The 7,561-nt window shown below is 34.5% G+C and overlaps 1 pseudogene; it reads right to left on the bottom strand.

Annotated features, from left to right (window-relative positions):
• Positions 1–2,074: 2,074 nt before the first annotated feature.
• Positions 2,075–3,564, bottom strand: LOC149562084 (U-box domain-containing protein 24-like; annotated as a pseudogene).
• Between the last annotated feature and the right edge of the window lie 3,997 nt (positions 3,565–7,561).

Genomic DNA, 7,561 nt, shown 5'->3' with positions numbered 1-7,561 from the left:
ATTAACCACATTCTAGGGAAAGCCTAGGTTTTGTACTGTATAGAGTAGCTGGTTGAAGGAAGGGTGATTGGCAGGAAGAAGGGTTTCACTGCCAATGTTTGGTATTTACATATCTCCATTTTTTTTTAATGTTAATTGTTATGCATACAAGAATGTAGGGTTGTAGTTTTTTTTAATTAGTTATATGTTAGTTTGAGATATTTTTATTATTTTCCCCATAAGTTTTCCTATGATAAGAACTATTCATTCTATATGTTAGCTATAAAAACCATGTTCCAACTATTGGAATTGACCCATAACCACTTGTGGAGATTTTGTAAAATCTTGCCCAAATGTTGAAGTTAAAATGACAACTTTACAACTTTTTAGCATCTTGAATCCTATCAACCTACCATCACCTCAAATCGATGCAGAATGCCTTCCTCAGCTACATGAACCATGTCTCCATCCTTTTCAAACAATTACACACTTTGTAGGGTCATTTGGCATGATCTCATTTTGCCAAACTTTGCAATTTCTTGTCACCTATTGGCAACTTTTGCCCAAACACACACAAACTACCCTAACACACCACTTAGACCCTCTTGGAGTCTTTATTCATCAATGACCTAGCTAGGATCACAAAGACACACAAACTACCTTGACACACCTCTTAGACCCTCTTAGAGTCTTTATTCATCAATGACCAAACTAGGATCATTTACAAGCTAGAATATCTTGGGGTTTTAACCCAAACCCTAGGTCCTCCTACACCACAGTGCTAGGAACATGTCAAACAGGTCTACATGAGAAAACCAACCAATTCAAAATAATGTTGAAAGAAACATAGAACTGGAATGAAAAGGAAAAAACTCAAAGCAAATGTTTTTGGTTGATTCAAGATTGCCAAGAACCACTTATGCTCCTACGTCACCTTTATAAACTTCTAAATTTGGCATGAGCTTTAATGGACATCCACTCATCGAAATTCCCATTTGGCACAAGCATAGATTAAGTTTATGAGAATAAAATAATCATGTGTCCCACAAGATGACATATAGTGAAGAAACCTTTCAAATACTTCATACAAACATGTGTCCCACAAGATGACATTTACTAAAGAAACCTTTCAAATACTTCATAGGCTTGCAACTCCCATTCCACATCTAGTAAAGAAACCTTTCAAATATTTCACAAGCTTGCAACTCTAATTCCACATGCTCTAATAATGGTCAAAAGGTTGTAGAACTCGGCTTTATTCTTGCTAATGGCATTTGATTGTTAGTTTACCATTAACTTGGTGACTGAACTTTTTGGGTTGGGTTAGGGGTTTGAGGACCTTGGAAACCATAGTAGAACCCTCATGAAGTTGAGTCCTTGTATTTGTATATGTGAGCCATTAGTAGCCCTAAGGAACATTGTCAGTTTGGATTGCAATTTGATCTTTTGGCAAGACTGCCTAATAGTTGATAAAGAGCCCTTACCCATCTCTGCATCATTCCCCTCATCCTTAGTAGGGATGAATCTTCTAAATAGTACCACGTAGATTTTTTTGAGACAAAACATATGAAAAGATCAGATAAATTCCATCTAAATTAACCAAAGTAGATATATAAATCCTATTTTAACTATAAGTTTGCACATAATTATAGAAAACTACTATATTCGTATCTCCTTCCTAAAGCCAATCAACCCTTACCTTCTACTTCCTAAAAATAGTTCTCATTACTTACTTAAGTTCTCAAACAACTTGAGACTCCTCTCTACTCAAATCCTATGAAAAGACAAGATCTTGAATTTTTGTAAGTGACAACACATGCTCTTGTGCCTACCTCTTTCTAGCATAAATATTACCAATACATGACCATTTCTTGATATGCCATTTATCTCCATAGGAAACCATGAAAGCATCTAACTCCTTCACAATCTCATCGAAAATGACTACACCTTCCTGATTCTCGACCTTCAACATTAGCATGATATTCTTTGCATGATTAATGAGATATAGATAAATGAACTTTTTCAACTCCAAATTCTCTGCTTTAATGTGGCAGCCGCATTTTGAACATGCTGAGAATCCATTCAGACAAAACCATCAATCTCTGCACATTAAAAAAACTAGTTGTATAGCTTGATATTGCAAGGGAGGCTTGGCCATTTTGATAAAAGCCTGAATGGTTTGAAGGTTATTATCATTGTCCTGAATCAATCCTTCAACATCACTGTCATCTGAAGCTTCTGTCAACAATAACAACACCTTCATCGAATTCTCTACAATTGGTAATTCGCAGAAAGTTAGAATTCCCATGATGGCTTCAACAAGCTTGCATGCTTCCATTGGTGTCTTGTCATTACAGAGAAGAAAAGATCTTCCATGCTCCATAGTTAAATCTGCTAGAATAGCTAAATTAGGCTTCTCTAAGAAGACAAGTAGAAAAGGAACCCCTCCAGCTTCAAAGCATCAATTACATTTTGTTGAATCAAGGCCTCTCTTCTGTTGTCATCGAGCTGCAATTGTGTGAGCATTTTGACCATTCCCAATTTGGATTCCTCTGTACCTCTTAAAAGGCAATGGGCAAAGGATTTGCACCAATTAAACTAGATCATTGATCTTATGTTTCCTTCATTGTATGAGTTTCCATCATAAGAGAGCTCATTGAGAATAGTCTCAATATCCATCGTCAACTCTAGATGATTGCCCCTAATTAAAATCATAACAATTGTCAAAATAGCACCACGTTGTTGGCCTAGCTGCTCCAAGATATTCTTATATTTTTGTCAGCTTTGACAAGAAGTTTATAGCATCCCTTGTGAGGTCAAGGCTCAAGTCATTGAACATACATTTAATGATCTCACTAAGCCCATTAGCTTCAACTAGTTTTTCCTTCCCATGGTTATTGTCTTGTACAACTGCCATTAAAACTGAAAAACAAAGTGCCTTTAATTTGGTATCATTATGCTTCAAAGCTCCCACTATTAATGGAAGTAAAGATTCAAAAATTATCCATTTTTTATCATTTGTACTCTCTTTGCAGAGTTTTGATAGATCAACAAGTGCTCTTTTTTTTGCTCGGCACATAATTTTGTCTCCAAATTTATCTTTGCCTTCAAAATCCTTGCCACATAGTTCTACTACCTCTAGAGATTTATAGTGCAATACAAGGCTTGGTTTGGTATAAGAATGGAATTCAGGAGAACTATACCAGTAAGGGGATCCTTTGGCTCACCTCTTGCAAACTCACTCTCAATTGCTTCTATCTCAAAAGAATTATTAGTTGAGATTAAAACTGGATCGTTCATCACTTTCCCTATAAGAGGACATTTAAAATGTGAATATGGCTCATGAGTAATGAAATTCTCCCGAGATCTGCTAACTACTCTCCTCAATTCTAGGAAACGCTTGCAGGAGGTTTCTAATGCCATGTCAACATCTGCTTGAGAAAGAAGAGCCATGACCTACTGCATATACTGGACATCCTGGAGCTCCTTTTCTCTTTCAGCTTCCTCAATATACCTCTTAAACTTATGAAGTTCAGTAGATATATAGCTAGGGCTTTGCCCAACACCTGTGGCACAATCATCCATCCTGCTCTTTGAAAGAATCATAATAACCAATGTTTTTATCCTTACAAAGCATTTTATACCATTCCAACTCTGCCATAGATGTTGCGTAGACCTTGACAATATTGTCTGCATATTTCATCAACCAAGAGACTAGTAAACCAGTGGAACTTAGATTTAGGACAACCACATATTGAAGTTTCAAAATAGGGGTACTAAAAGTGCACCTACAAACATCAATCACTATTTTGCATGTATATTCACCACTATCTTTCTCTCTGATGTCACTATTTTTTTCATTGTAGTAGTGCTATTTGGATGCATATCTTCTCACTGTTTCCTTACATTGTTTGATCATTGTTTTTTCTCTTATACATATATTATTGCTGCTTTTATATGGCACACACATTGTTTCTACACTTGGCCACCTCACTACTCTTTGTTGTCTGATGGCCATCATAATATTCTTACTATGTTTCTAGGTCTACTTTGTGTAACCAAGAGCATCATTTCATACAATCATAGATATTATATCTTCACCAAAAGTGTTGTACCATTATTAACAGAAAATGGTCTTTGACATTAGTGCTTGGACCCCTTAGACAAGACAATAAATTGATGATCATTATATGGTGAATATCCTTCAAATAAAAGCTGTGAATGTATCCAAGGATAGTGAATCACCTTGAAAACACTCTAAATACCTTTAACGAAAAGGTGAAATTATCTCTCTTTCTACCCCTCATGATATGAGTCATGCTCTCTAATATTTATCATAGTTTTGATCTTCTTCTTCACTAAAATTAATTGTGATCATGCTGTTTTAATGTCATTAAATCTACTCATATCATTGTTGATAGCTCTTCTGTAACCTTTGATGATGATGCTCCTCTAGAAAATGGTAAATGTACATCTTGTCATGTCCTATCATCTCTGAGTTTCTATAACAATCCATCTCACTATCTCGTTGTCACTGTTATGGATTCCATTTGATGACATATCTATTTTGTTATTTTCAACATTTACCATTGTTCTTGATCTGTGCTCACTGAACATACATATAAAAGTGTGTCAAAATTTCTTCATCATTGTCCTTTAATGTCGTATTTCTTTATCACTATCCTTTAACGTTGTTCCTAGATAACTGTGACTGATTTTGATGACTTCTAATTGATCTCTGCTCAAGATATCTCCAATTCCTTCTCACTGTTTTTAGTGTTTTGCAACACTTGTGTTTGTCTTTGAATGAGCACCATTTAATGACTTGGCTCTTGTCCATTAATTTTCTTTTTACTATCTTAATTGCATGATTCTTGACTGCTGTTGTCCTTTAATTTTTTGATCACTATTTTGCACTGGAATTCTCATTCTTTGGGCTTTCTTTTTAGATTTCAGTATTCTTCTTTTCAACAACAATGTTCTTGTCTTATTTTATGTACTGCTTTGCTCTTATGAAAAATTGTATCTTTGTCTCTAAGACACGCGCCTTCCATTATCTCTTTCTTACAGCTATAATATTCATGAGACCTTATGCTCTGTTGAACATCCTTTTGTCTGAGTTGTCATGACCATCACTTTTTTTTCAAAATTCTATAGTGGTAAATATCATTTAGGACCTAATATCCATGTAAAATCCCTCTGAGTCACAATATTTTCCATGGATGTCTAGATCAACCTAATCATCCTACATTTGATGTAAGGTTCCATTCTTACCCAACTACCAATAGTAAGTTTACCATAATCATAAAGATTTTCTTTGCAAGCAATGCAACCTAGATAGATCTTCATTTATATAATGAAAGTTAATAAAAATGGAAAAATGTTATAAGAACTCCTATATTGGAAAAATTTGTGTAAAAATGTATTTCATCTGCTTCGTATCGTCTCTAACAACTATTGCATTCTTTCGATGTTTTCATCAGTGCCCTTGATATTGTCTTCATTTCTTAGTTTCTTTCCTTTTCTCACGACTCTTCATAATGCTGCTCCTAACTGCTCTTATCATCTTCAAGATCTCTATAATATAAAAGACCTTGCTTGTCATAGCAGTGACATCTATTGAGCATCACTATCTTTTATTGATATCTCACTGTCTAAGAGATGTGTATTGTCTTAAAGCACTGTTGATATCATTGTTACATTGAATATCACTGTTCCATTGAATATCACTATTATCTGTCACATTTTTTTCATTCTAAACATCAACACCAGAATGTACCCCTTGAGACTCAGGTTCTTTAGAAGCAAAAGCATTACCATCAGCTCCACAATTAGCAACCCTTCTTCTTGCTACTTCACAATATCATCACTCCTAGACAGGATCTCAATTGATGATTGAACTATGGTTGGAGATTCCTTCTTTTCCACCAGGTGCATCTCAACCTCTTCAGTTATATCTTGTTGCACGGGAGTTTCAAAAATTTCAAGTCTTTTTTCACTAGAATCAACCTTACCTAACTAGTATCCATCTTCCTCAAGTGGTTCATTCGTTTCCTTTGGTTTTTCTGAAGACTCTGGTTTCTCTACTTCACCATGTTCCTCAGTAGCACTTGGACGAATGGTTGGCATATCATCGGCTATAGAATTTGAGGCCTCTTCAATCATGGCTCTCATCTAATTGAGCCTTAGTAGAAATCTCACCAAGTGATGAAGCACATACCTGTGACAGACCATTCAATATCAGTCTTCAAAAAAAGCATAACCTTAATTTACATTGAAATTAACTATAATAAAATTAGAACAAAAGTGAATATAACAGATTTGAGAGCATTTGGCATCACTAGATTTTCATAACAGAAAATGAATTGTCTCTTAACATATGAACATAACTCTCCTGTAGTAAACAATAATTGTGTGGTCTATTTTATTTAATAAGTATAATTATGGAGAGGCAAAATTGATAAAATTATCTGGTAAAAGTCTTAGATGATACTCATCAATGGCAAGTTAAAGCAATGTAAAGTTCTTCTTTTCCTGCAAGACATATAACAACAATGTAAACTTATCCTGAAACTTCTTCTTTTCCTGCAACACATATAACAACAATTTTAAGTGCTTGCAAGGTATATACTTATGAATAAATATTACATCATGATTTAAATGTATGAAAACAATTTTCATTCCTTTTAAGCTTCATTCATCTCAAGGTGCAATTCACAAACTCAAGAATAGTGGCTTTTGTTCTTCAGGATACCTTTAGGGGGAAGAGTATGTGAATGCCCCCTCGTGTCTAGAGTTTAGAGGAGATGGCTATTTACACTGCTAAGGTTTGTTGAATCCAATTCTGAATAACATTGCTTGCTATTGTTGAATCTAATCTAATGTATATTTTAACTAGACTTGTAGCTTATATGTTTTGAAATTGCTGTTAGGCCTTGTAGTTTGTATAATTTGATTGCTGGAGAGCTTCTATAGCTAAGCAAGAAGGCCATTGCATGAGTTATAGCCGCACGCTAGGGTATGAAAATTGTATATTTTTTATTCTAATGTATATTTTAACTAGACTTTTAGCTTATATGTTTTGAAATTTCTTTTAGTGGCTTAATGTTGTAAGGTCTCTTGAAATAAGACCTTCAAGCGGTTGGTCAAAGTTTTACAAATAATCTTAGGAATAAAGTCAAAGAAATTATTTTTAAAATATTAAAGTATTTAGCTAGGTCTAAGAAGATTTGTTTACTTTCAACAGTTTTGCTTAGTTTGTGAAAGTTGTAGACCGAAGTTTTCATAGCCCAATTTTTGCTTCCTGCAAAGAATGATCATGTCAGATAATATAAGTGAAGAAAAAAATAGGGAGACAATCGCAAGATTGTGGTCTAACTTGAAAAGAAAAGGTAATGGAAAATGTTAATTTCCTTGCAATATTTGTAAGGGCTTAAACCATAGAAGACTACTAATCAAACTAGTTAAGAGACATTGTAGGGAGAATGGTCACATTGAAGGGGGGCATGACTATCATCCACTGGTAAGTCATTCATTATATCATTTTAACAATTTATATACATATGAAATCACTTGATGATGA

The sequence above is a fragment of the Cupressus sempervirens genome, chromosome 4 (assembly GCF_028749045.1).
Source record: "Cupressus sempervirens isolate cs-2001-9-10 chromosome 4, ASM2874904v1, whole genome shotgun sequence".
Lineage (NCBI taxonomy): Eukaryota > Viridiplantae > Streptophyta > Pinopsida > Cupressales > Cupressaceae > Cupressus > Cupressus sempervirens.
Note: the sequence above shows the minus strand (reverse complement) of the source record. Positions and strands in the feature narration are given on the sequence as shown.